Source organism: Garra rufa, chromosome 2 (genome assembly GCF_049309525.1).
Source record: "Garra rufa chromosome 2, GarRuf1.0, whole genome shotgun sequence".
Classification (NCBI taxonomy): Eukaryota; Metazoa; Chordata; class Actinopteri; order Cypriniformes; family Cyprinidae; genus Garra; species Garra rufa.
Window position 1 is genome coordinate 36598778 of NC_133362.1, and position 25900 is coordinate 36624677.

A 25900-nucleotide genomic window follows, 5' to 3' on the forward strand; every position below is an offset into this window, starting at 1 on the left:
TTTTTACATTGAGTTAATTTCTGTATTCCTCCAAACATAATACTTTTTAATTAACTTTCCGCAATGGCAGAATTGCAAAATAGTTACAGTATGTATTCTAAATAAGATTTTTATCTTATTTCAGATTACTAGAAACCATAATTTGAGGTTAATCTGGTTGTGTTTTAACTGATCATGCATATATAATTAAAATATGACCAAATTGCGGATAATATCTGTATATTCTTGTGCATATACACTACCAGTCAAAAGTATTTGAACAGTAGGATGTTTTTTAAAGAGGTCTCTTCTGCTCATCAAGCCTGCATTTATCTGATTCAGAGTACAGCAAAAACAGTAAAACTTTGAAATATTTTTACTATTTTAAATAACTGTTTTGTATTTCAATATATTTTAAAATGTAATTTATTTCTGTGATTTCAAAGTTCAATTTTAGCATCATTGCTCCAGTCACATGATCCTTCAGAAATCATTCTAATATTCAGATTTGCTGCTCAATAACATTAATTATTATTATTAGTATGTTGAAAACAGCTGAGTAGAATTTGTTCAGGTTTCTTTGATGAATAAAAAGTTCAGAAGAACAGCATTTATCTGACATAGAAATCTTTTGTAATATTATAAATCTATTTATCATCACTTTTGATCAATTTAAAGCAAACTTGCTAAATTAAAGTAAAAAAAAAAAAAATCCTGACTCCAAACTTTTGAATGGTATAGTGTGTAATATTACAAAAGCTTTTTATTTTTAGATAAAAGCTGATCTTTGGATCTTTCTATTTATCAAAGAATCCTGAAAAAAATTCTCAACTGTTTTAAATATTGATAATAATAAAAATATTAGATTTATGAAGGCAGGAGTAATGATGCTGAAAATTTAGCTTTGAAATCACAGGAATAAATTACATTTTAAAATATATTCAAATTGAAAGCAGTTATTTTAAATAGTAAAAATATTTCACAATATTACTGCTTTTGCTGTATTTTGCAACAAATAAATGCAGGCTTGGCGAGCAGAAGATAATTCTTAAAAAAAAAACATTAAACATCTTTTGACTGGTAGTGTACATTTTGAATTGCATTGAGAACTGTTAAGTTTGAAGAGGTTAATGGTTCCTGAAGGCATGTAAATACGGTATAAATGTGATCTGTTAAATTCTGTATGTTATTAAACATTAGAGGAATGAATTGGTGGTCATGACCCAGAATTGGCTGGAAAGTGGCCTGCTTTATATCAGCCTTTCATTTGGTACTGAAGCACAGGTTTAGTTATTGTGTTTCTTGGAGAGACACAGGACCTCTCCAGTCAGCATAAAACTACACAGACGCATAAAACAAGGCTTTTTTGGCTTTGTAAGTAATTATAGTCACCTTCAGAGTATAAAGTCAGATGCACTTCTCACATCACCAGGCTTCTTGCAAACACAATTTGATATTAGAATCTGTTCAATGTAAAATTGTTGTTACTAGATTTTAATCTCTCAGGATTTTGAACGTGCCCTATTTAAAAAGGGTGAAAGAAAAGGTAATTTATTGTCATATGAAAAGAGGAATCTTCATGCTTAATCCTCCAGTGTTTTTTAAGCATGCGTGGTCCAAAATAATGAAGAAATCAGCCCTCTTCTGACTAAACCCTTGGCATCAATGCTGCTTTTAAGCTAATAAGGACTAAAACAGATGGCCCAGTATGAAAAGACTCACGTAGATGACTTACCTCTCTCTTTTATGTCCACATCAGGCACTTATTTGGTAAATCATCCTTGGAGCCATGCTTATGTCATTTCCTCACGACTGAAGTTCAGTCGCCTTTTCATATGAGACCAGAACTCATTAGATCAGTGACGTGCAGATCTACGGTATTATTAAGAGGCATTTAAAAAGGATTAACTCACTTGAAGCCAGCAATTATTAGATATTAATTTAAGGGCATGTCGTAATATAAGGTTAATTTGACTTTTACTACTAGCAAATGGATTTCACATGAGTCATGCATTTAATTTCATCTGCATGTGTGTTTTGTTGAAAGGACACACTGTGATAAAATCGGATCTTTTTTAACATATTTTAAAATGTAATTTGCTGACGCTGGACCACGAAACCAGTCTTAAGTAGCACAGGAATATTTGTATCAATAGCCAAAAATGCATTGTATGGGTCAAAATTATAAATTCTTCTTTTATGCCCAAAACGATTAGGACATTAAGTAAAGATCATGTTCCATGAAGATATTTTGTAAATTTCCTACCATAAATATATCAAAACTTAATTTTTGATTAGTAATATGCATTGCTAAGAACTTCATTTGGACAACTTTAAAGGCAATTTTCTCAATATTTTGATTTTTTTGCCCCCTCAGATTCCAGATTTTCAAATAGTTGTATCTCGACCAAATATTGTCCTATCCTAAAAAACATCAATGGAAAGCTTATTCTTTCTGCTTTTCAAAACCCTTATGACTGGAAACAGTTGTGCTGTTGCTTATATTTTTGTAGAAACTGACAATCTTTAGAGGATTCTTTGATGAATAGAAAGTTCAGAAGAACAGTATTTAATTGAAATAGATTTTAATTTGTCTTTACTGTCATTTTTCATCAATTTAATGCATACTTGCTAAAATAAAACTATTTATTTCTTTTAAAAAAATCACATTGACCCCTAACTTTTGATTGATAGTGTACACTATAAACCTAACCTATCAATGATTTTATCAAATTTAACAAAGAATATGACTTAAAGATTTGCAAATGATTTTGTTTGTCATTTTGGACGTATCCTGACATCCTACTGACTCTTTTTCCACAAAGTGACAGGTTTAAGGTTGCATTGGTTTAAGATTGGTGATAACCACCAAAGACTGCTGCTAATTCAGTAGAACAATATCTGTTTCAAGCTACAGGAATGTCTGGAGGCTCACATTGAGCTCTGACCTCTCACCCTCCTTTAGTCAGTGCTGATTATCTAAAATCTTGTGACATACTTATTGGAATGGACATTGGGGCCTTTTGATTGTTGAATTCAAGTCCTGTTTTTGTACTTCTTTTGATCACATGAACTTTGTGTGTTGTGTTTCTGGACAATCCCCTCAGTTCCACTTCAGTGTTCCCAATGTCCACCCCCCAACTTTCCCTTCTTTGTCCATGTAAAGCACTTAAGAACTAATTAGGCCCATTAAACAGATAGGCTGCATTTCCTTTCCTTTGTTTGTCCTGTCAAGTCTGAGAGCTTTGTCACCTTCTTTCTCTCTATGGTCTTTAACTGTGTTTACCTAAATCAGACATTTTCTCAATCCCTCTCCTCCTCTGTGCTTTCATCCCCCTCTCCCCTCCACTCACTTTTTCCAGTCTTTGCAAGGACGCATTAAAGAATACTTCTACCCTCAAGTCAAAACGAGGATGGAATCATAAAAGAAAAAAACTTTTGGGTTGAATGCATGTGATTTGCTACAAAGCCACGGTTTTCTCGAAGGTCTTTGATGTTTTTATCAGCATACCCTCAGGACTTATTTTTTTATGTGTAACATAACCAATTAGGGATGACATTTCAGACATTTTTAATAAAGTTCAAACACGTTTATAGACTCTGTGAAACACTTCTTAAACACCACTTACATATTTATTTTTTTACACATATTTTATTACTTTAAAATATTAGAATTATTCTTTTAAAAAGTCTTTTAAGACTTTTTTTTATTATAAAGCAGCGAAACTGTTTAGTCATAATGCTTAATTATATTTGGTTATTGACTTTCCCCGTTTAAATCATTGTGTTAAGTAGACAGCAATTTTAAACCTTTAGGCTAGATATTCTAAGTACGCAGACACGTTTACTTGGCCAATGCATTCTTGAACTCTGTACAAAGCCTCGGTATTCGATGATGCGATAGCCTTCAAATGTCTAGGCCATTAAACCGGATGTGTCATTATTCGGGTTGCTAACTATAAACATGTTTCTCTTGTTGCAAGATGCTCTTGTTGCTTCCTAATGACAGTTATTGGCCTAGTGCCCCTTGTGGCAACACTGAGAATACTGCTCACGCTTTACATACAGTTGAGGTCAAAAGTTTGCATACATCTTGCAGAATGTTAATTATCATCATACAAAATGCATGTTATTGTTTATTTAGTACTGACCTGAATAAGATATTTCACATAAAAGACGTTTACATATAGTCCACAAAAGAAAATAATAATTGCATTTATAAAAATGACCACGTTCAAAAGTTTACATACACTTTCTGAATTTGAAGATCAGGGTCAATTTTACTTATTTTGTCTTTTGGGAAACGTGTATGTATTTTTGTAGCTTCTAAAGAGCAGTACTAAATGAAAAAAATATGATATTTAGGCAAAATAAGGAAAATGTACACATCTTCACTCTTTTCATAAGTTTTCACCCCCTGGCTCTTAATGCATTGTGTTTCCTTCTGGAGCATCAGTGAGCGTTTGAACTTTCTGTAATAGTTGCATATGAGTCCCTCAGTTGTCCTCAGTATGAAAAGATGTATCTCAAAATCATACAGTCATTGTTGTAAAAGGTTCAAACACACAGAAAAGCTGAAAAACCAAAGAATTTGTGGAACCTAAAGGATTTTTCTGTTCAGGACAAACAAGGGACTCATGAAAAAAAAGATGTGGATCATTCAGGTAACAACACAGTATTAAGAATGAAGTGTATGTAGATATGAAGTGTTCTTTTGAACAGGGTCATTTTTATAAATTCGACTATTATCTTCTCTTGTGGACTATATATGTACTATGGACTATGTGGACTATAACGTCTTTTATGTGAAATATCTTATTCAGGTCAGTACTAAATATACAATAGCATGCATTTTGTATGATCCCTCTTTTTTGGTAAAATAATTAACATTTTGTAGATTCTGCAAGGTGTATGCAAACTTTTGACCTCAACTGTTTGAATATCTGACTAATTTCAGAAGGCTACAACATGAGAAATTCAGCTAGAAATGTTGTTCATTTACGCTTAAACAGATGAGTAGATTATTTAACTCTGTGTGTGTGAATGTACTGCCTCCAAACATTAAAGGAACACTCCACTTTTTTTGGAAATAGGCTCATTCTCCAACTCCCCCTGAGTTAATAAGTTGAGTTTTACCATTTTGAAATCCATTCAGCCGTTCTCCTGTTTTGGCGATATCACTTTTAGCATAGCTTAGCATAGATCATTGAATCCTATTAGACCAATAGCATCACGTTAAAAAATGACCAACAAGTTTCCATATTTGTTGTATTTAAAACTTGACTCTTCTGTAGTTATATCGTGAACTAAGACCGGCGGAAAATGTAAAGCTGCGAGTTTCTAGGCTGATAAGATTAGGAACTACACTCCCATTCCGGCGTAATAGTCAAGGAAGTTTGCTGCCGTAATAAGGCTGAAGCAGGAGCATTAATACCACGCAGCACATGTGCAAATGCTAAACTAGCTGGGAACTCATTTCTGATAATACTCCGCCTGCTTCGGCCATGTTACGGCAGCAAACTTCCTTGACTATTACGCCGGAATGGGAGTGTAGTTCCTAATCTTATCAGCCTAGAAACTCGCAGCTTTGCATTTCCACCGGTCTTAGTACACGATATAACTACAGAAGAGTCAAGTTTTAAATACAACAAATATGGAAACTTGTTGGTCATTTTTTAACGTGATGCTATTGGTCTAATAGGATTCAATGATCTATGCTAAGCTATGCTAAAAGTGATATCACCAGAACAGGAGAACAGCTGAATGGATTTCAAAACGGTAAAAATCAACTTATTAACTCAGGGGGAGTTGGAGAATGAGCCTATTTCCAAAAAAAATGGAGTGTTCCTTTCAAAAAAAAAAAACATTCTCAGAATCTCAGAATCTTGGAAGATGAGCTGTGGTTTTCCTAAGCTCGAGGTTTATTGGATTTCCAAATAGTTTGAATTGTAAAGTAGCAAGTCATTTAGCTTTGGTGGAGGTTCATCGGTTATATGGAACTACAAGCGTTATTAAAGTGAGTTTTATTCAAGAAGGAATTCAAATACACCCACAAAGGAATTGCTTTCTGCTTTGTGCTTGGAAAGCCGTTAGAAAAGTTCCACAAATGAGGTCTATGTGTTTAACAGGGACACTGGACACTGACTTAACTTCCACTCTAACGTCAAGAAGCTCAAGACCTCTGGTTGACTTCCTGGTCAGGGAGATGGGGAAAAGGCGAAGAAAGCATGAGGAAAAGAAAGTAGAAGAGATTGAGGGGAAAAGTTGCTTCCGATATTTTTGGGTCCGGTTACCTTCAATCAAAGTCTTGTGACTACCACGTGACGTCTTTTGTCCGTCCAGCATGGATGCTTGTGAATGTGTCTGTTTGACAGTGAACACACCAGAGCTCAATTAACAGTTAAACTGCCACAGAAGCAAAACAGATGCAAGCTCAGCGGAGGGTCGAAATGCGGCCCGAGAGTGATCATTTCATACGCCCCTGTTGTTTCTCCTCCTCACTGTGCAAATGACTGACACTTATCAATTGCAATATCCCAGACAGGGATGGAGCTAACGGCTGCGGAGTCAGACGAGCCTCCTGTGCTGTCAGCACGCTTCAGGCTTCCCAGAAATCTGCCCGTTTACTCATTTCATAAGACCTTTGGATCTTGCCAACCGGCATGAATTTTAAGAGACTCTGTGGGAAATTACGTAAAATACTCAAGAAGGAAAATAAGACTGCTGCCAAATTGTACAGAAGTTTGCTTTGCTGAAATAAGGGAAAATCTATTTGTTAATGCTAAACTGTTAGGTACATAATTCGTCAAAGGGCATTTTCACAGACTCGTTTACGAAATATTTACTTTAGACAAATGAGCTTTTCAACTTCTCGCGCAGCCAACAGATGGTTGCATTGAAATTGAGAAACTTACATTTATGTTTTGTTAATGTTTCACAGACGATTTTCCTAAACAACCAGTATAATGGTAGTGTTGGAGTTTATACCGCCACCTATTGGTGTGGAGGCAGCGTTGTGCCAAGGCAAAGATTTTCAGATACAGATATTATTGTAGAATAACACTATCCGCCTTATTTTTCAATGCAGAAGTAAGCCTATGGGCGAAACTTCCGGTTTATTAGCAATCTGGAAATAACGAGAAGAATATCAATGTGCAGTAAACAGTAAAACTGTTTGGGCATTTTAACTGTTAAGGACAAACACAGGACTCATGAACAACTATCACTAAACAAACAAACAAAAATACACAACTGGGGATCATTCAGGTGACAACACAGTATTAAGAATCCAGCGTTTCTAAACTTTTGAACAGGGTAATTTTTATAAATTCAACTATTATTTTTTCCTGTCGACTATATGTAAATGCCTTTTATGTGAAATATCTTATTCAGGTCAGTACTAAATAAAAAAATAGCATGCATTTGGTATGATCCGTCTTATTTTGGTAAAATAATTTACATTTTGCAGATTCTGAAAGGTGTATGTAAACTTTTGACCTCAACTGTGTGAATATCTGACACGTTTCAGAAGGATACAACATGAGAAATTCAGCTAGAAAGGAGATGAGGACATTATTTATATCTCTCTGTGTGAATGTACTGCTTCCAAACATGTAAAAAAAAACATTCTCAGAGTCCTTTTTCTGTTTTAACTTCATAATTAAGATAATACATTACAATAATATGGTAAGACACACCAATTTGCAATATCAAGCCGCAAAATGGACTGTTTTGTACAGTTAAAAATAGCTGGATGTGGATGAGACCGGAAGCCAGACCCATAAAATTTACAAATGGCCATGCCATTTGATAAAAATAAGGTGAATACCTTATTACTCATGCGCATTATTAATTTATTCCACACCTTCAAGAATCATACGATCTCAATGTCGCATTCAGACCACTTTTTAAGAGTAAAGTAATTTAAACTCTAGAACGTATTTTATTAGCCTTCTCCAGGTGACACAACCCTGGTGTTTGTCAAAAACAGTTCGTAACTTTTCTTCTGGCCAGTTGATTCCATGACCTTGATGTCTAATTGATGTTCTGGTCATGGCAAGGGCCATTTAGCTTGAGAAGACTCTGGTTGTGTTTACTCCAGATTTATCACAAGGTATATCTGTGATTGCGTCCTATACCTGCGGTCAAAGTTCAGCCACAGCTCTTCATCAAGCCACTATTGTTGTTAAGGCGTATCTGATGATGCCCTACGGGCCCTGGGGAATGACTTTCCCAGCTGTGAAACAGGAGTGCGAGTGGCCACTTAGTTTGTGTGTAGGGGGAACCGATAGGAGCGATCAAACCTGTAGAGAGGGTTGTAATCATCTACAACTTCTTAACTATCCTACCTTCCCCCAGCAGAGCCCCAGTTGGTTTGCTCATCTTGCTGTGAAGCATCCGTTTGATGTCCTCAAGATAAACAGGGTTATTTACAGTGCCGAGGGCTTTTACTCAGGGGCCCCTTTCTGGGTTGTAAGGCAGAGGTGTGTGTGTAAGTGTGGGACAGTGTCAGAACCTTGTTCACGATTGCCGTGGTCAGAGTAAACTAGTCATATATACATGTGATCCATCAACGCTGACCCTAACTTGCCCTGTTGACCACAAGACGCTTTGTACACTGCATTTTCTTTTTCATTTATAGAATAATGAAAGGGTGGCATAATGACTGGATAGTATTTAGCGTGACCTCCCCTTTAATCAGGGCGCTCAGCAAATTAGAGCAAGCCTCAAATAAGCACCGCAATGCAACCACACACTATGAGTAACCCCTATGACAATAAAGTGTAATCAGATTGCGGACAATTACATTCTTTAAGACTTATAAGAAGCATAAAACGCTGAGTCTTTAGTTTAGTTTTAATATTTAAAGTTGTTCAAGGTTTTTAAGCTTTTTCACACCGTTTCCTCCAACATGATGTTAGTGCCAAAGGCGTTTCCATCAGGGGGTGGCTCTGGGCTGGAAAAATAGACTCACCTTTTAAACCGACTGGAATTGAACCTGGAACCAGTAACGGCAGAGGCCAGGAGAGAGGAAGGATATTGTCCTTTCCAAGTACAGTGCTTTTGCAGAGCTAAAACTAACTGTAATTCAAACAGACGAAGCAAAACTAAGTAGTACAAAATTTACAACGCATTTAGTGCTAATTAAAAGTACCTAGATTTCAAGAATATTATGGAAATAATGTTTTAAAGGGATAGTTTACCCAAAAATGAAAATTACCTCATAATTTACTCACCCTCAAGCCATCCTACATGTATTTGACTTTATTTGTTTAGATAAGTACAATCGGAGTTATATTGAAAATGTCCTGGCTTTTCCAAGCTTTATAATGGCATTGAATGGGTGTTGAGATTTTGAAGTACAATAAAGTGCATCCATCCATCATAAAAACTGCTCCACATGGCTCACGGGGGTTAATAAACTCTTTCTGAAGCGAAGCGATGCATTTGGAAAACCAGTATCCTCTTGGCTTATATTGAAATCCTTTGACATTTTTCTTTACAAATCCTCATTTTGTACTTCGTCGTCCGCTGGAACGCCACTTTTTCTTAAACGGCTTACAACAGTTAGTGAGATTACGGTTTATAAAGCTTAAATATGGATATTTTTCTTACACATATGCATCGATTTGCTTCAGAAGGCCTTTATCAACCCCTCCGGAGCTGTGTGGAGTACTTTTTATGATGAACGGATGCACTTTATTGGACTTCAAAATCTCAACACCCATTCATTGCCATTATATAGCTTGGAAGAGCCAGGAGATTTTTAATATAACTCCGATTGTATTTGCCTAAAAGAAGAAAGTCATTCACACCTAGGATGGCTTGAGAGTAAATCATGGGGTAATTTTCATTTTTGGATGAACTATCTCTTTATTCAGCCTTCTAAAGGAATAAAATAAATAACTTTAAGAATTCTTTCAACAATATAGTCACAACATTACACAGTTAAACTAGTTAAAATAATAAAATAAAAAAGAATAAATGCAAACAATTAAAAAAATGAAATGAAATCAAATGGTTACTTTTTGAAATTCTTCAGAATTTTAGAATAGGAATTTTAAATGATAATAATATGTGACCCTGGACCACAAAACCAGTCATAAGGTAAAATTTTACAAAACTGAGATGTATACATATATATATACATATGAAAGTTCAATAATTAAGCTTTCTATTGATGTATGGTTTGTTTGGATAGCACAATATTTGGCCGAGATACATCTATTTGAAAATCTGGAATCTGAGGGTGTAAAAAAATCAAAATACTGAGAAAATCACCTTTAAAGTTGTCCAAATGAAGTTCTTAACAATGCATATAACTAATCAAAAATTACATTTTGATATATTTACAGTAGGTATTTTACAAAAAATCTTCATGGAACATGATTTTTACATAATTTCCTAATGATTTTTGGCATAAAAGAAAAATCAATAATTTTGACCCATACAAAGTATTTTTGGCTATTGCTACAAATATACCCCAGCGACTTAAGACTGGTTTTGTGGTCCAGGGTCACATATGACTTTTTCTTCAAGTGGAACTTAAAAGTAGACAGTTCATAGTGATCAAAGGTTGCTAATCTCTAAAACAGATCAAAACGACCACAAAAGAACTCAAATGAATGTTTTTATTCCCTCAATTGCCCATCAGTTAACACCAAAACAGCATTGCATGCACTTTCGTGATTTTTTTGGTGTGTTTTGCACTTGATGACTGAAGAATAATGCTTCTTTAATAAATTTCTACTTTGTGTTTCCATTTTAAAATAGCAGTAAGATTTTTGAACATGAAGGTGAATAAAAAAAAGACAGTATTTGAGTGGAACTATTTATTAAAGTCCTTTAATATTTTGTAATTTTACAACTTTATTCTCATAAAAAAGGCCTATTCTTGTATTCTTGTAATTTTTTTAAATAACTTTTATTTGCACTAAAACAGCATTAGAAAAGCGAAATCGCCCTCATTATAATCATTGAAGCACCAAATTATGGTTAATTGACAAACATTAAATTCCTGTGCTCAACATTACATGAGAGAAGTAGTAGAAGTAGTGCTGAAGTCCAACTTAAAGATATACTCAAGTATATTTGATTGTGCTAAAGTGGAACTATTGCAAGTATACTTCCGGTACACTTGAAATATTTTGCATTTAAAGACCGATATTATTTAAAGAACATACAATTCTCATCAGTAGTGACATTAAAACATATTTTAGGCTTAATATTGAGAAATGTGCATTGTGCACAATTAGTACTCAAAAAAAAAAGTGTCAGGCAATATGTCAGTAATTATGTTAATAGACTTGAATTATACTTAGTGTAAAATAAATGCATTTTAAATCTCTTATTTTTTTACTAGGGCCAGCCTGATGCTAAATTAAATTATTCATATGATGCAAAATATGTTCTCAAAGACCATGTTGCTGTTTGTTTGTGGTAAGTTAGGTAAGTCCGTTATGTCATCTTTGACTCCCTAAACTAAGTCAGGGGCCTGTCGACTGTAACAGTGAGTGCTTGCAGATAAAATCAAGCATGTTTACAGGCTCCAACCCTATATTTACTGTATCCCAGCCCAACTAGTGCCGCAGGGCAAGAGAGGGGGGTTTAAGCTTGGTCTTTCACAGTCACAGGTGAGCTAGTGTGGGGATTGTGTTATCAACTAACCAAAGAGCACTATGGTAATCCAGGATTAGAGCACAAAGTGACTGTGTGCATGTGTGTTGCGGCTTTCTTTTTATGTGCCAACCCGCTAGATCCCCATGTTTGCCTTCTATCGGTTACAGCTCTGCGGCAGGAACCTTGTAATTGATCGTAATCCAGAACTGAAGTTAAAGATGGAAAATTAGATCATGTAAATATATATATATATTGGTTTTGTTGGTGATATGTTTTGTACTATGGTAACATTAAATGTGGCACAAGTGATTTCTACACCAATAGCGGCTCCAAATGGAAATGATGGATGGCAATTCTTTCCCTGTTAATCTTGACCCCTGGTATAGGTTGAGTTGGTGTTGGTTGCGCACCCTGTTAAACATGATATAAATCATTTATAGCAGTGTCTCATTATAACATCTTAATGCTTGTGTGTTCTTGGAAGACACAGATTCAGCTCAGCACCTTTGTCTTTTAGCACCTGACGCCATACGTTTTCAGACTGTTGAAAATGTTTGGCTAGGGTTCATGGGTATCCGTGACAGGGGAATGGAATGGACATAAGAGACATGAGAGATACACAAACACCTGCAGTTTTACTTCCTTTACAGCCATCACACACATGAATAAACTCTCATGCACACTTGCAAGCCAATGTCAACAGTTGCTAATGACCTTGTGTTTTTCTTTTCTGATGGACAAAGTGATCTTCAAGGGCTTAAATGAATAGCTGAAGTCTTTATTTATTCACCCTCATGTTCCTCGTATGCTGTTATTTTCTTTAAGCATAAAAGTAGAAATTTGTTATAGAAGTGTTGTGCTGTCAAGCTATTTCATAAAATGAAATCAAATGGTTACTTTTGCAATTTATTAGAACTTTGTAATAGTATGACTTTATGCGTAATTGATTTTATTCTCAAATCATTACTATCATAAGCTCATAATTTTGCATATTTATTTTTATGAAAGGCCTATTGTATGTGTGTGATTTTTCTCAAAACCTCATGACTTATTATTTCAGTATTAGAGTTTTTAAACGTATTTACTCTTAAACAACATAGTCACTATTATTATAATCAGCGAAGCTCTATGTTATGGTTATTTGATAAACACCAATTTCCTATTTTTGTGGCTACGCCAGTCACTTTTCCCTTTAGTTTGAGCTTAAAATATTCATGCATATACAAATACATACATATACATATAGTTGAAGTCAAACATTTTTTTGTTTACTACTGACCTGAATAAGATATTTCACATAAAAGACATTTAGATATAGTCCACAAAAGAAAATAATAGTTGAATTTATAAAAATTATCCCGTTCAAAAGTTAACATACACTTGATTTTTTTTTATACTGTGTTGTTACCTGAATGATCCACAGCTGTTTCTTTTTTCTTTTTTGTCATATGCAACTATTACAGAAGGATCAAACGCATTAAACATTGAAGATCAGGGTAAATTTTACTTACTTTGTCTTCTGGGGAACATAAGTATCTTCTGTGGCTTCTGAAGGGCAGTACTACAAGAAGAAAAATAAGAAAAATGTACACATCCTCATTTCGTTCAAAAGTTTACACCCCTGGCTCTTAATGCATTGTGTTCTTTCTGGAGCATCAGTGAGCATTTGAACCTTCAGTAATAGCTGCATATGAGTCCCTTAGTTGTCCTCAGTGTGAAAAGATGCATCTCAAAATGATAAAGTTATTGTTGAAAAGACTTCAAATAAACAAAAATGCTGAAAAACCGAAGAATCTGTGGGACCTGAAGGACTTTTTTCTGAAGAACAGCGGGCAGTTTAACTGTTCAGGACAAACAAGGGACTCATGAACAAGTATTGCTAAAAAAAAAAAAAAAAAAACACAGCTGTGGATCATTCAGGTAACAACACAGTATTAAGAATCAAGCGCATGTAAACTTTTGAACAGGGTCATTTCTATAAATTCGACTATTATTTTTTCTTGTGGTCTATATGTAAACGTATTTTATGTGAAATATCTTATTCAGGTCAATACTAAATAAAAAATAATATGCATTTTGTATGATCCCTCTTACCTTGTTTAAATAAATACCATTTGACAGATTCTACAAGGTGTATGTAAACATTTTGACTTAAACTGTATATTCATACATAATATTAAAGGACTTTAATACATAGTTCCACTCAAATACTGTCTTTTTTTTATTCACCTTCATGTTCGAAAATCTTACTGCTATTTTAAAATGGAAACACAAAGTGGAAATGTATTAAAGCAGCATTATTCTTCGGTCATTAAGTGCAAAAACACACCAAAGGAATCACGAAAGTGCATGCAATGGTGTTTTGGTGTTAACTGATGGGCAATTGAGGGAATAAAAACATTAATTTGAGTTCTTTTGTGGTCGTTTTTGGTTTTAGAGATTAGCAACCTTTGATCACTATGAACTGTAATCTACTTTTAAGTTCCACTTGAAGAAAAAAACAGCTTTAAAAACACCACTCATATTTACTCACTCTGCTAAAATGATAGTGTCAACACAGCGTCTGTTTAACTCGCTTACCTTCTCCATCATGCTGTTGTGTTTATAGTAAAGTGACTTCCGAGAGTCTGGCCGCTCACATGAACTCTTACTCCTGAAGACTAAACATTGCTGTCTTTGTTGGAGGTTGGTGATTTTGCCGTCATGGCTGACACCTCCACCTCTCGCTGTCTCTGTGTGATTAGTGGTGTGTGTTAAGAAGGATTTCCCCACGTGTGAGGCCCAGGCGATGGATTGAGGAGGACTCTGCTGAGCGCCAGCGGTGGGCCCGTGCGCTTGAGCAGAATATATTGGCGTCCCACGTCTAACCTGTATTGTGCCTGTGAGGTGCTGTAGGTAGAGGCTGCGGAGCAGCCAGTCAGCAGTCGTGGTATTTGGTTCAAAGTTCTGCATGGCTGATCAGAGGGACGAAGAAAAAGAATAGGCCACGATGTGAACAGGGGCCCACATTGTTCTGTGCATAACAGGCCAACAGCAGATGGTGGATGAGCCAATATGGCTTACATACACCCACACATTGACTTGAGTATGCTGGACGTCACATATATCCAGTATATTGTCTGTCATGCAGCCTGCAGGAATTCAGAACCTGCAATTGAGCAAGACCCGTCGGGAGCCTTTCGTAGTTAGGTGTTTTTATTGGATTACGAGCTTCACACTGAACACTTTAAATGCTTTGAAGTTTGAATTTTCCTGGACTTCATTTACTAGGGCTTAAAATAGCGCCATTCATACTCAAGATGTTGTATTTGAATAAAATGTCAATTATCATGTCGCACAGTGGTGGATTTAGTAGAAAATTAAAATACTGTCATTATTTGTTCACTCTCATGTTGGTCCAAACCAAAGACGTGCTTTCTTCTGTGAACCACAAGAGGAACGTTCACACCACTCTTTTCAAAACAATGGAAGTTAATGGGGACTTTGGCCTACAAAAAGCACCATAAAAGTAGTCTGTTTAACTTGTAATCAGTTTTACAAATCTTTCAAAGACATATGATAGCTTTGTGAGTTGGTGTAATTCAGAATTAGAAATTAAACTCACATCTCTGGATTTTGATGAGATATGCAAGAAACAATGACGCCAAACTTGGTGCACCACATCATATTTGAATTAAAGGATTAGTTCACTTCCAGAATAAAAAATTTCTGATAATTTACTCCCTCCCATGTCATCCAAGATATTCATGTCTTCCTTTCCTCAGTCGAAAAGAAATTAAGGAAAACATTTCAGGATTATTCTCCTTATAATTCAATTCAATTCAATTCAAGTTTATTTGTATAGCGCTTTTCACAATACAAATCGTTTCAAAGCAGCTGTACCAAAAAAAAAAAAAAAAATGTAGGCTACTACAATATATTTAGTAGCTTATTAGTGGTGACTACCGTATGTTAAGTCGATGTACATATGGTATAAATATTAAAAACAGTAATGGTGTAATCAAAAACAGATGATGAACACTAATAGTAATGATTATGTGTTGCAATCAAACTTGTAGAAAAATGGTGTAGTGCTGTATGTTGTTTCAAGGCTGGCATCATCGGCGGTCCTCTGGGGGGTCGGCATCATCTCTTCTTCTGAATCCGGGCTGAATCTTGTGTAATTCCTAGGCAGAAACAGGAAAACAAATAGAGAAATAATTAGCGTAGCTGCTGTTCCAACCAAGCAAAAATTATATGTTTTGCCCAAGCTGAAGAATGTTGATGTGCATTTGATCAGATGTAACTGAAGTACAACGTTATGAGATAAATTATGCGAATGCTTGGCTAAAGAGATGAGTCTTTAATCTAGATTTAAACATACAGAGTGTGTCTGAACCCCGAACGTTATCAGGGAGGCTATTCCAGAGTTTGGGAGCCAAATGTGAAAAGGCTCTCCCTCCTTTAGTGGACTTTGCTATCCTAGGTACTACTAAAAGTCCAGAGTTTGCGACCTTAGGGAGCGTGAAGGATTGTAGCGTGGTAGAAGACTAGTTAGGTATTCAGGAGCTAAACCATTAAGGGCCTTATAGGTAAGAAGTAATATTTTGTAAGTGATATGGAACCTAATAGGTAGCCAGTGTAGAGACCGTAAAAATGGGGTAATATGATCATATTTTCTTGATCTGGTAAGGAGTCTAGCGGCTGCATTTTGGACTACCTGTAGCTTATTTATTGAAGAAGCCGGACAACCACCTAGTAGTGCATTACAATAGTCCAGTCTAGACATCATGAATGCATGAACTAACTTTTCTGCATCAGAGACAGGTAACATGTTCCGTAGCTTAGCAAAGTTTCTAAGATGGAAGAATGCTGTTTTTGTAACATGAGAAATATGATTTTCAAAAGGTTGCTGTCTAATATAACACCCAGATTTTTGACTGTAAATAACAGTACATCCATCTAGTTGCAAATTGCAGTTTAAGAGATTCTGTGTACTGTTTTTTGGTCCAATAATTAATATCTCGGCCTTATCTGAATTTAATAGTAGAAAATTATTGGTCATCCAGTCTTTCACATTTTTAACACACTCTGTTAACTTTGCTAAGTTAGAAGTTTCATCTGGTCTTGATGAAATATATAGTTGAGTATGATCAGCACAACAATGGAAACTAATCCCATATTTCCTAATAATATTACCAAGGGGTAACATGTAAATTGAAAATAGCAGAGGACCTAGGACAGATCCTTGTGGCACTCCATACTTTACTGGTGATAGCTGCGATGACTCCCCATTTAAATAAACAAAGTGGTAGCGATCAGACAGGTATGATCTGAACCATCTTAAAGCCTGCCCTTGAATACCTGTATAGCTTTGTAATCTATCTATGAGTATGCCATGATCTATAGTGTCGAATGCAGCACTAAGATCAAGTAAAACTAGCAATGAGACGCAGCCTTGATCTGACGCAAGTCATGTGTGATTTTTACAAATGCAGTTTCTGTGCTATGGTGGGGCCTGAAACCTGACTGAAATTCTTCAAAGAGATTATTATTTTGCAAGAAGGACATGAAAGGGACATGACATGTATAGTGGATATATAGTGGACTTAAGTGGGGATCAATGGGTTGAAAGTCCAAATTGCAGTTTCAGTGCAGCTTCAGAGGGCTCTACATGATCCCAGCAGAGGAATGAATGACTTATCTAGTCAAACGATTGGTAATTTTCTAAAAAAAATACAAATTTATAAATTTTTTATCACAAATGCTCATTTTGCACTAGTTCTGTGATACACGCCCCCAACTTCACACATTAAGTAATCATGTTGGAAAGGTCACGCACAGTTAGGCCTTGTTCTTTGTCTGTGTACTTCGGTTCAAAAAGGTAGGGTAGGACAAAAAACTCCATCTCATTTTCTCCTCCAACTTCAAAATCGTCCAACATTGTTGTTTTACCTTTTTTTGTAAAAGGCGTTTGACCTTCTTTGCATGTTCACTTTGTAAACCCTGGGTTGGTACTTGTGCCTACGTCATGTGTGACCTTTCCAACATGACCATGTAGCATTTGTAGTTAAAAAATATAATTTTTTATTTAAAAAAAAAAGACCAATCATTTTGTCAGATAAGACTGTTATTCCTTGGCTAGGATCAAGTAGAGCCCTTCAAAGCTGCATTGAAAATGCAATTTGGACCTTTAACCTGCTGGCTCCCATTGAAGTCCACTATATGGTAAAACCCTAATTTTCTTTTTGATCTTGAGAAAGAAAGACATTAACATCTTGGATGACATTGGGGTGAGTAAATTATCAGGGAATTTGATTTGCCTTAGAAAAAATGTGTATCCAAGAGAAATGTTGTGTTGTTATGTGCTGATCTTTCAGCTACAAACTGGAAAATGCTAGTGTGTGTATGACAGATTGCAAGGCCAAAAATACATGCACAATTTAGCTATTAGGATAGTGGTGAGGCAGCGGTTTACTTGTTTTTTCTGAAGATCTTTCTGACTTGCTCCGCTGGTGAAATGCCTTTAGGGCAAACATATAGAGGCCCCTTTGCAAACTGGCCTGTACCTCTCCACCGAATGTGAGAGCCTCCATATGCTCAACTCTGAGAGGCTCCAGACAAACAAGGCCTGTTCCCTGTTTATTTACGTTGTGTAATGTTTTTTTTGAGTGTGTGCTTGCACATTGTGTATGTAGAAGAGGTCACAGTTGAGCACTGCTGGTTTCTCTTTGTGATTGCTGCATATCAGGTAATTTTAGGAACTTTTTAAGTCAGTTTGGGTTATAATCCAGTGCAATTTCCCTAAAACATAATGCAATTTTACTTTCTTGACTTAAGAAATATTCAAAAAGAACATTTTGTGACTATTTTGTGTCTTTGTGACTCTTTGGTTTTGTGCCACTGAATATTATTTTGAGGTGTAACAGAGAAGGGTGTTGAAAAGTTCTCTGTCCTCGTCAACAGGCCATAACTTCAGCGTAAAGATCCGAGTTCACCACAGCAACAATTTACAAGTGCATTACACATGCCTCATGTTTGCTTATTTGACTTTTTGCTTTAGTTTAGTCTCACTTCACTTTGGTTCCCAAATGTAAATCTTTGATAAATGGGGGTTACAACACCATACATATAGAGACCCAAAGCCTTGTCCATCATGCAGTTTTTTTCATATAATTTCTTTTACAGATAAACAGACTGTTATAAGGATGTCCTTAGTACCTTTCTAGGCCTTAAACATAGTTGTGTTGCTGTCTATGCAGGGTCAGTTCTAGGATTTCATAAAAAATACCTTAATTTTCTAATCCTTTAAAATATCAGGTTATTTTAGAAACTTTTTCAGTTAGTTCAGGTTGTAATCTGGTGCTATTTCCCTAAAACATACTGTGATTTTTACTTTCTTGACTTATAAATATAAAAATATTCAAAAAGCATATCTAAAATATTTCCTATCACCAGTGGTGTGAAGTCTAACACATGGAACTTCATTGGCTCTTTTGGAATCTTGAATTTCATTCCATCATCTTTACACCCACTACATACTGACGCCGGTGTCTGCATTAGCGCTTGGCACCGGTACCCGCTCCAGGTCTGGTGGAGAGAGGGCGTCCTGGCCAGTTGTGCAGGCAGGGATGGTTTATGCCTTCGGTGAGACAGCGTGTTTGGATTCCAGGGTCAGGGTGGCACGCAGTGGTGTAGGGTGACCCGCTGGGCCAGCTGAGAGCTGAGTAGCGTCCAGCGGATCTGATGAGCAGATGGACAGAAGACAGTCTTGAAAGAGCAGCGCTCATCCTAGACAGGCAAGGAGAGAAAGATAAACTAGAGGGGGAAAAAATGAAAAAGTCAGGGTTCATAGGGTTGAGGTGTGTTTGTGTGTGTTGTTGGAAGGCGTTCTGGGAAATGGCAGTGTGTGTGTTCTTGCAGCATGTGACAGGAACTGAGCTGAATCAAACCTCTCCAAAGCACAGAACATCTCAGGATAAGTACTTCCCCTGCTTGAGATCTCCATAGCAATGTAACATTTGTAAGTCAAATAAACACGTGTATGTACACATGAGTTCTCAGTATCATGCTTGCATAAAATATTACATTTATCATTATACATGGGTTTTTATTCTCCCTCATGTTGTTCGAACCATGCAGTCATGGCGCTTTTCATTAACACTTTAATACCATTGCTGAGATGTTCTGAGTTCACCTAGAGTGTACTCAAGGTCTCAAGGGAAAATGAGTGTTTCACATATTGTTTAGTCTTGATAAAAGTGATGTGATGTTTGTAACTCTTTCTGACCCTTTGGTTTTGTGCCACTGAATATTATTTTGAGGTGTAACAGAGAAGGGTGTTGAAAAGTTCTCTGTCCTCGTCAACAGGCCATAACTTCAGCGTAAAGTTCCGAGTTCACCGCAGCAACAATTTACAAGCGCATTACACGTGCCACATGTTTGATTATTTTGGGTTTTTGCTTCAGTTTAGTCTCACTTCACTTTGCTTCCCAAATGTAAATCATCGATAAATGGGAGTTACAACACAATGCTTACCAGTTTTGGCTTTGGGGAATAGAGGAATGTCGGTATTTCAGTCACTCCTGACTCGTTGGATGCTGTTCTGTGTTTGTGGCTGAGCCTGTTTCTCTCATTTGAGTTCGTGACATATAACGGAAACACAATCCTTTGTGATTTTTCCCTTTTATTCCGGTTTACGCTTTGTTTGGGCATGTCATCCCTCACCAAGACTAGGTTTATTGTAATGTCCTGTTTTGTTTTATAGATTTGTACATGCTGCTGATTGGGGAACAAACTTGAGGCTGCTGTAAGCGGTGAAGTGGTGTACAATTGCCCCCAGCTTTATAGGTTTTTACATCTGCTGAATGTTTTATTTTTTGTATAACTTGAAAGTACACATACATTCCACAATTTGGAAAGTACTCTGCTTCCTTTGTGGCACACATGGAATTCAGATCAGGGGAAACTACGTAAATTGGGGGAACTGAGCTTATCACAAAAAAGTTTACCATGGAAAAGATATGTCATTAGGTTTGCAGAAATACATTACTTTTCTTATTAAATAAGACTTGAGTTACTCTACTAACTTTTTTTTTTACTTTCCTGATGATTGATTTTCTTTAACTGCACTATGATGAAATGAAAGGATGGGGATGTTGTAATTACAAGTTATTTTAATTATGCATGTACCAGTAATTTACCAGCAATTACTTATTTACTAGTAAAACACTAGGAATTCCAGATTCCGGAGTTGCCAAACTGCCTCAAAGGAACAATTCAGCAGTGAATTGCAATGCTATATTTAAAAAACTTATATAAACACTGATAAAAAACACTAAAACAAATAAAAATTTGAACAGATTCAAAATGGTTCAAATGGTTCTTTTAAAGTTATAGTTCACCCAAAAATCAAAAATTACCCCATGATTTACTCACCCTTAAGCCGCCCTAGGTGTATATGATTTTTTTTTTTTCAGACGAATACAATTGGAGTTATATTTTTTTTAAAAAAATGTCCTGGCTCTTCCAAGCTTTATAATGCCAGTGTTGAGATATTGAAGTCCAATAAAATCATAAAAAATACTCCACTCGACAGCGGGTTAACAAAGGCCTTCTGAAGCGAATCGATGCGTTTGTATAATAAAAATAATATAACGCGTAATCTCTAGCTTCTAGAGTAGCGTCCTTCAAGGAAGATCAGCCTCCTCTTGGCTAATATTGAAATTTTTCTTTACAAATCCTTGTTTTTTACTTTTAATTCATGACCAGTGTTTTGTTTTGTTCTCTCCATTTCCGCATTCGTCACTTCTCACCCAAACTTATCCACTAGAACGCTGCTCTCTCGTAAATGCGATGGAGGCACTTCATTGGACTTAAAAATTTTCAAAGAGAGCCAGGACATTTTTAAATATAACTCAGATTGTATTTGTCTGAAAGAATAAAGTTATATACATCTAGGATGGCTTGAGGGTGAATAAATCATGTTTTTTTTTTTTGTTTTTTTTAGGTGTACTATACTTTTAAGAACTGAAACATTCTTTGGGGAACCCAAAATGCTTCAAAAATTCCTTTTGGAACTTTTTGGAGACTGAAGTTCTATATTTTGTTTCTAACTTGAATGCATGACAAGTCTAGATAATGACAGAGCAATTTGTAAGTAGGAGTTTCTTGGTTGCGTTTGAAAGCAGCGTAATTCAGTGTTTGCTGAACGAATAATTGTTGCACTCACCAAGTCTGTCACTTCTTCTAAGTCTTCATTACCACCACGGGTGTGTATTGAAGGTTCTGTAAGCAATGTTTTTTTTAATACCATGCATAATATGTCCCTGATTGTAGCCTTCAGGTATGGTAGAAATATATTATTTAAAAGCAGCCCTTAAATATAATCGTCTCTCCTGCCTAGTAACCCAACATTATTCCCGTTAACAATGCCAGCGCATGGCTATTCAAATGTGTTTTTAGCTGTGTAATGTTTATTTCAACAGTTCTGCTTTTGTAATCAGCCGACAAGCTGCATTTATTTGATGACCGCTTTTGACATACCAGCCACGGTGTGTGTGTTGAGAGCCGCTGGCCAAACGCCAGCCCTGTAACACACATGGTAAAGACATTGAGCTGCTCCCTGTTTATTTCAGCAATGCCACTGAAATCTCCTTGTCAGGCTTCTGTTTTAATAACTCTTGGCATGGCGTGCCTTTTTACCCTCAGTAACCCAATATCGGTGGACGCCGGCTCTCTGAGCTCTCATCGCACTTCATTTTTTCGCTCTTGGCCGCAGCGTGAATGGGAGCGGTAAAACCCTCAGCGTGGAGGTCCTTTGGGAGCTCAGCAGTCTGCAGTTTTTCGCTTAACCGATGTGACAAAGCTCTATAACGGATCTGTCTGCCTTGAGCCTTGGGAGAAAACTGACGCCATGTTGGGGAAACCTCCCCTTTTTAAGTCTGTCTTTAAATGTCTTTTTAAGAAAGTGTGGTAAGTAGCAAAGCTGTACAGATTGATTGGTATTTATGGAAGGAAATTTGCTGTCCGTTTGCAATCATAACGTCAACGTTAATAAACGTGTTGTTTCATCATTCTGATAAATGGTGTTTTTTCCTTCCAAGCGAGCGTACTTTACTGCAAGGTCAGATCTTTTTTCAAAACAGACACACTAATCTTGCCCTTTTAACACAGTGTTCATATAGTTGTCGCATTTAGAGCTCCCGAAGGTCAAAGGTGGGCTCACAAGCGTATGCATCGCAATTACAATTGTCAAGGCAAAAGCATAAAACATCCCTTAAGCTTCCTCTAAAGTGTCAGATTTTCTGTTCTTCAGTAGCGAAGGTGTTGGTTTAACCTTTCCCTGACGGCCATTTGTCTTGCGTAAGTAATGTGTTTGTTGCTTTGGAGGTTATGAGGTGCAAGGAAACAAGTTTTTAAATCATTCTGCAGTTAATATAGGTGGATAAATGGTATTTGATACTCTGCACACACTTTTTGAAAATAGTACATTTTGCTTTGCTTGGCCAGAGTACAAAGAAAAGAATTGCAGCCGGTTACATAAAACGACAATTTAAAGGGATAGTTCACCCTAATTACTTACCCTTATAGCTGTAAGACCTTTGTTCATCTTTGAAACACAAATGAAGATATAAGTGATGAAATCCGAGAGCTTTCTGACAATGCATTGACAGCAACGCAACTGACACTTTCAAGGCTCAGAAAGTTAGTAAGAACATCGTTAAAATAGTCCATGTGACATTAATGGCTCAATCTTAGGTTTATGAACATAAATTTTATGTTACACAAATACTTTTTTGTGTGCAAAGAAAAAAAACTAAAACAAAAAAATTATTTAACAATGAGTACGTTTACATGGACAACAATATTCCGATTTTAACGCGATTAAGACAATACTCTGATTAAGAAGCAACCATGTAAACTGATATTTTTGATTAATTTAATCCGATTAAAGTCATAATCGGAGTAAACAAAAATCGAATGAAGACAGGTGGAGTATTCCTATTTTAGTCGCATTATGAAAGACATGTACACACCTTAATCACACTATTCCCCTTGTGTAGGACTTTTCGCCACATATTGCGACAGGATACACACTAATGCTGCGTTCCAGGCAGGTTTTTGAGCTCGTAAATCACGACTTCAAACCAGGACTCAGGACTTTGTAGCGTTCCAGGCAAGTCACGCCAAACGGCCTAAGCGCATTTATTATTTTTATATTATTAATAATTTGATTGCAACGTTATATTGTCCTAAACTCTATTTTTCCACTGTGTCACCCCTAGAGGCTGATATTGTTTCTCGGGCTATGTTACGTCAGAACTCGGAACTGGGAGTACATCAATCTAGTACGAGTTCACGGGTGGAAATTCACGGGTTTGACATGACGTTCGGGTGCACTTTCACGGGTAGAAGTTTGGAAAAACATGGGTAACGGGTTGCCTGGAACGCAGCATAACGCTCTCAGTTGGTCGCACGTGCATATGCTTTGGTTTCATTTTTATTTCTTTATTTCTTTCTTTATTTATTTATTTATTTATTTTTTGCTACAACATGGGATTAATCAATGCTCATTGCTGATAAATAGTTTGTCTGTTATCATAATTTATAGTTTTATGGTAATGTAGTTAACATTCAACCTGTTCTTTTTCATTAGTATTATTTGTGATTTTAATTTTGTGAACGGGATTTCCGCTATTGGAATGTCTTAGGATGCTTTTCACTTTTACTTTCGATTTCATGATCTTGGTTTTGCTTACATATATAGGCTACACCTATCAATTTTAAGATTAAAACAAATTCCTAAAAAATGGATATGTTATTTTTAATTAAACAGCACAACAACAATAAAACAAAACTAGCTTATATACTGTAGCATTTATTAACAAAAACTAATAAGATGAGGCATGGACTCCATCACATGCTGTGTTATATGCTGACTAAAAATGTATTACAGGGCGCGCAAACACTGAGCAATCAAATTAATTAATAGAAAATAAAAGAAAGCCTCTAAAGCATAATGTGAGGTAAACGGCAAAGATAACAGGGTTTTCAAAATGAAAACAAACAAAAAAAAGTAAAACCAAACTGGCTTTCGGTGACTGTGCTTGTGTGTTTTTTTTGTTTTTATTTTTTTTTTTCCTAAAAACTGACTGGCTCTGAAACGCTCGCTGTATGGAGCAGACGCTTTGGAGCAGCGCAGCATGCACTCGCACAAATGCGACCACGGCAAATTTTAACTCACACATTCTAAAAAATTTGTTGCATATGTCCAGAGCCACTTCAAGCTTTTGTAAAATTAAAACCGAAACATTCAAAAGTCTATCCACACAACGCGTGTGGAATGATGTGTGTCATTAATCGATCTATGTACTATAACATGTAAAACTGGAACATGAAAGGAATATTCTAAAAGCAACTCATGGAAACACCTTAATCATATTATTGTCTTATATAGAATAAGGTCATTAATTAGATTACTGATGCGTCCATGTAAACATAGTCAATTTCTCCTCTGCTGGGATCACAAAAACACCAGACTGTCATCCTAATATGGCTAGCAGTCATATATCTATCTTTCAGAACAACAGTTATGGTTTACTATTGGGTGAATAGCGTGCCACCTAATTAATATTCATAAGCTAAGCTGTAGGACAGGGTAGGGATCAGTGTTGGGGGTACCGTATTACAAGTAAAGTGAGTTACATAATCAGATAACTTTTTTTAAGTAACTAGTAATGTAACAGATTACTTTTTCATTTACAAGAAAATATCTGAGTTATTTTTGCTTCCTTTATCTGAGTTACTTTTTGTTTCCTTTATGCATTTAATCCCAATTTATTAACCAATGTCTTTACTGCTGACTTTTGTTGATGCAATTCAACCATACTAATAAGCAAAACTTCCTTCTCCTACAGTTCTTCTGTACAGATGAAAATTTACTTTTCCTTCAGCCTTAAAGGCTTTCCACACCTAACTTAATGTAACCTGGGGTTTGGGATTTGGTTTTGTTTTGGTTCATGTTCATGTTTTCATGTCTTTTATTTTGTATTTGTTTCATGCTGTTGAGTCTTGTTTCCCTTGCCCTTATGTATTCCTACCATTGGTCCCTTAGTTCTATGTGTCATGTTCTCATTGGTTGTCTTTGGTTGCTAGGGTCTTGTTCTTTGTTTTTCATTGGTTGGTGTGATGTGACCTGATTGTCTAGTATAAATAGCCCTTGTGTTCCTTGGTCCCCTGTTGTGTATTGATGTTGTATACCTGCTGTTTGGTGAGTGTCTGTTTCCAAGTCAAGTCAAGTCAAGTCAAGTCAAGTCAAGTC

At 36.1% G+C, this 25900-nt stretch overlaps 1 protein-coding gene across 10 annotated transcripts in view; it reads left to right on the forward strand.

The window, feature by feature from the left end:
* col13a1 (collagen, type XIII, alpha 1) overlaps positions 1 to 25900 on the forward strand; it is a 143472-nt gene that overhangs the window by 22000 nt on the left and 95572 nt on the right. The gene's annotated exons all lie outside the window — the stretch shown is intronic.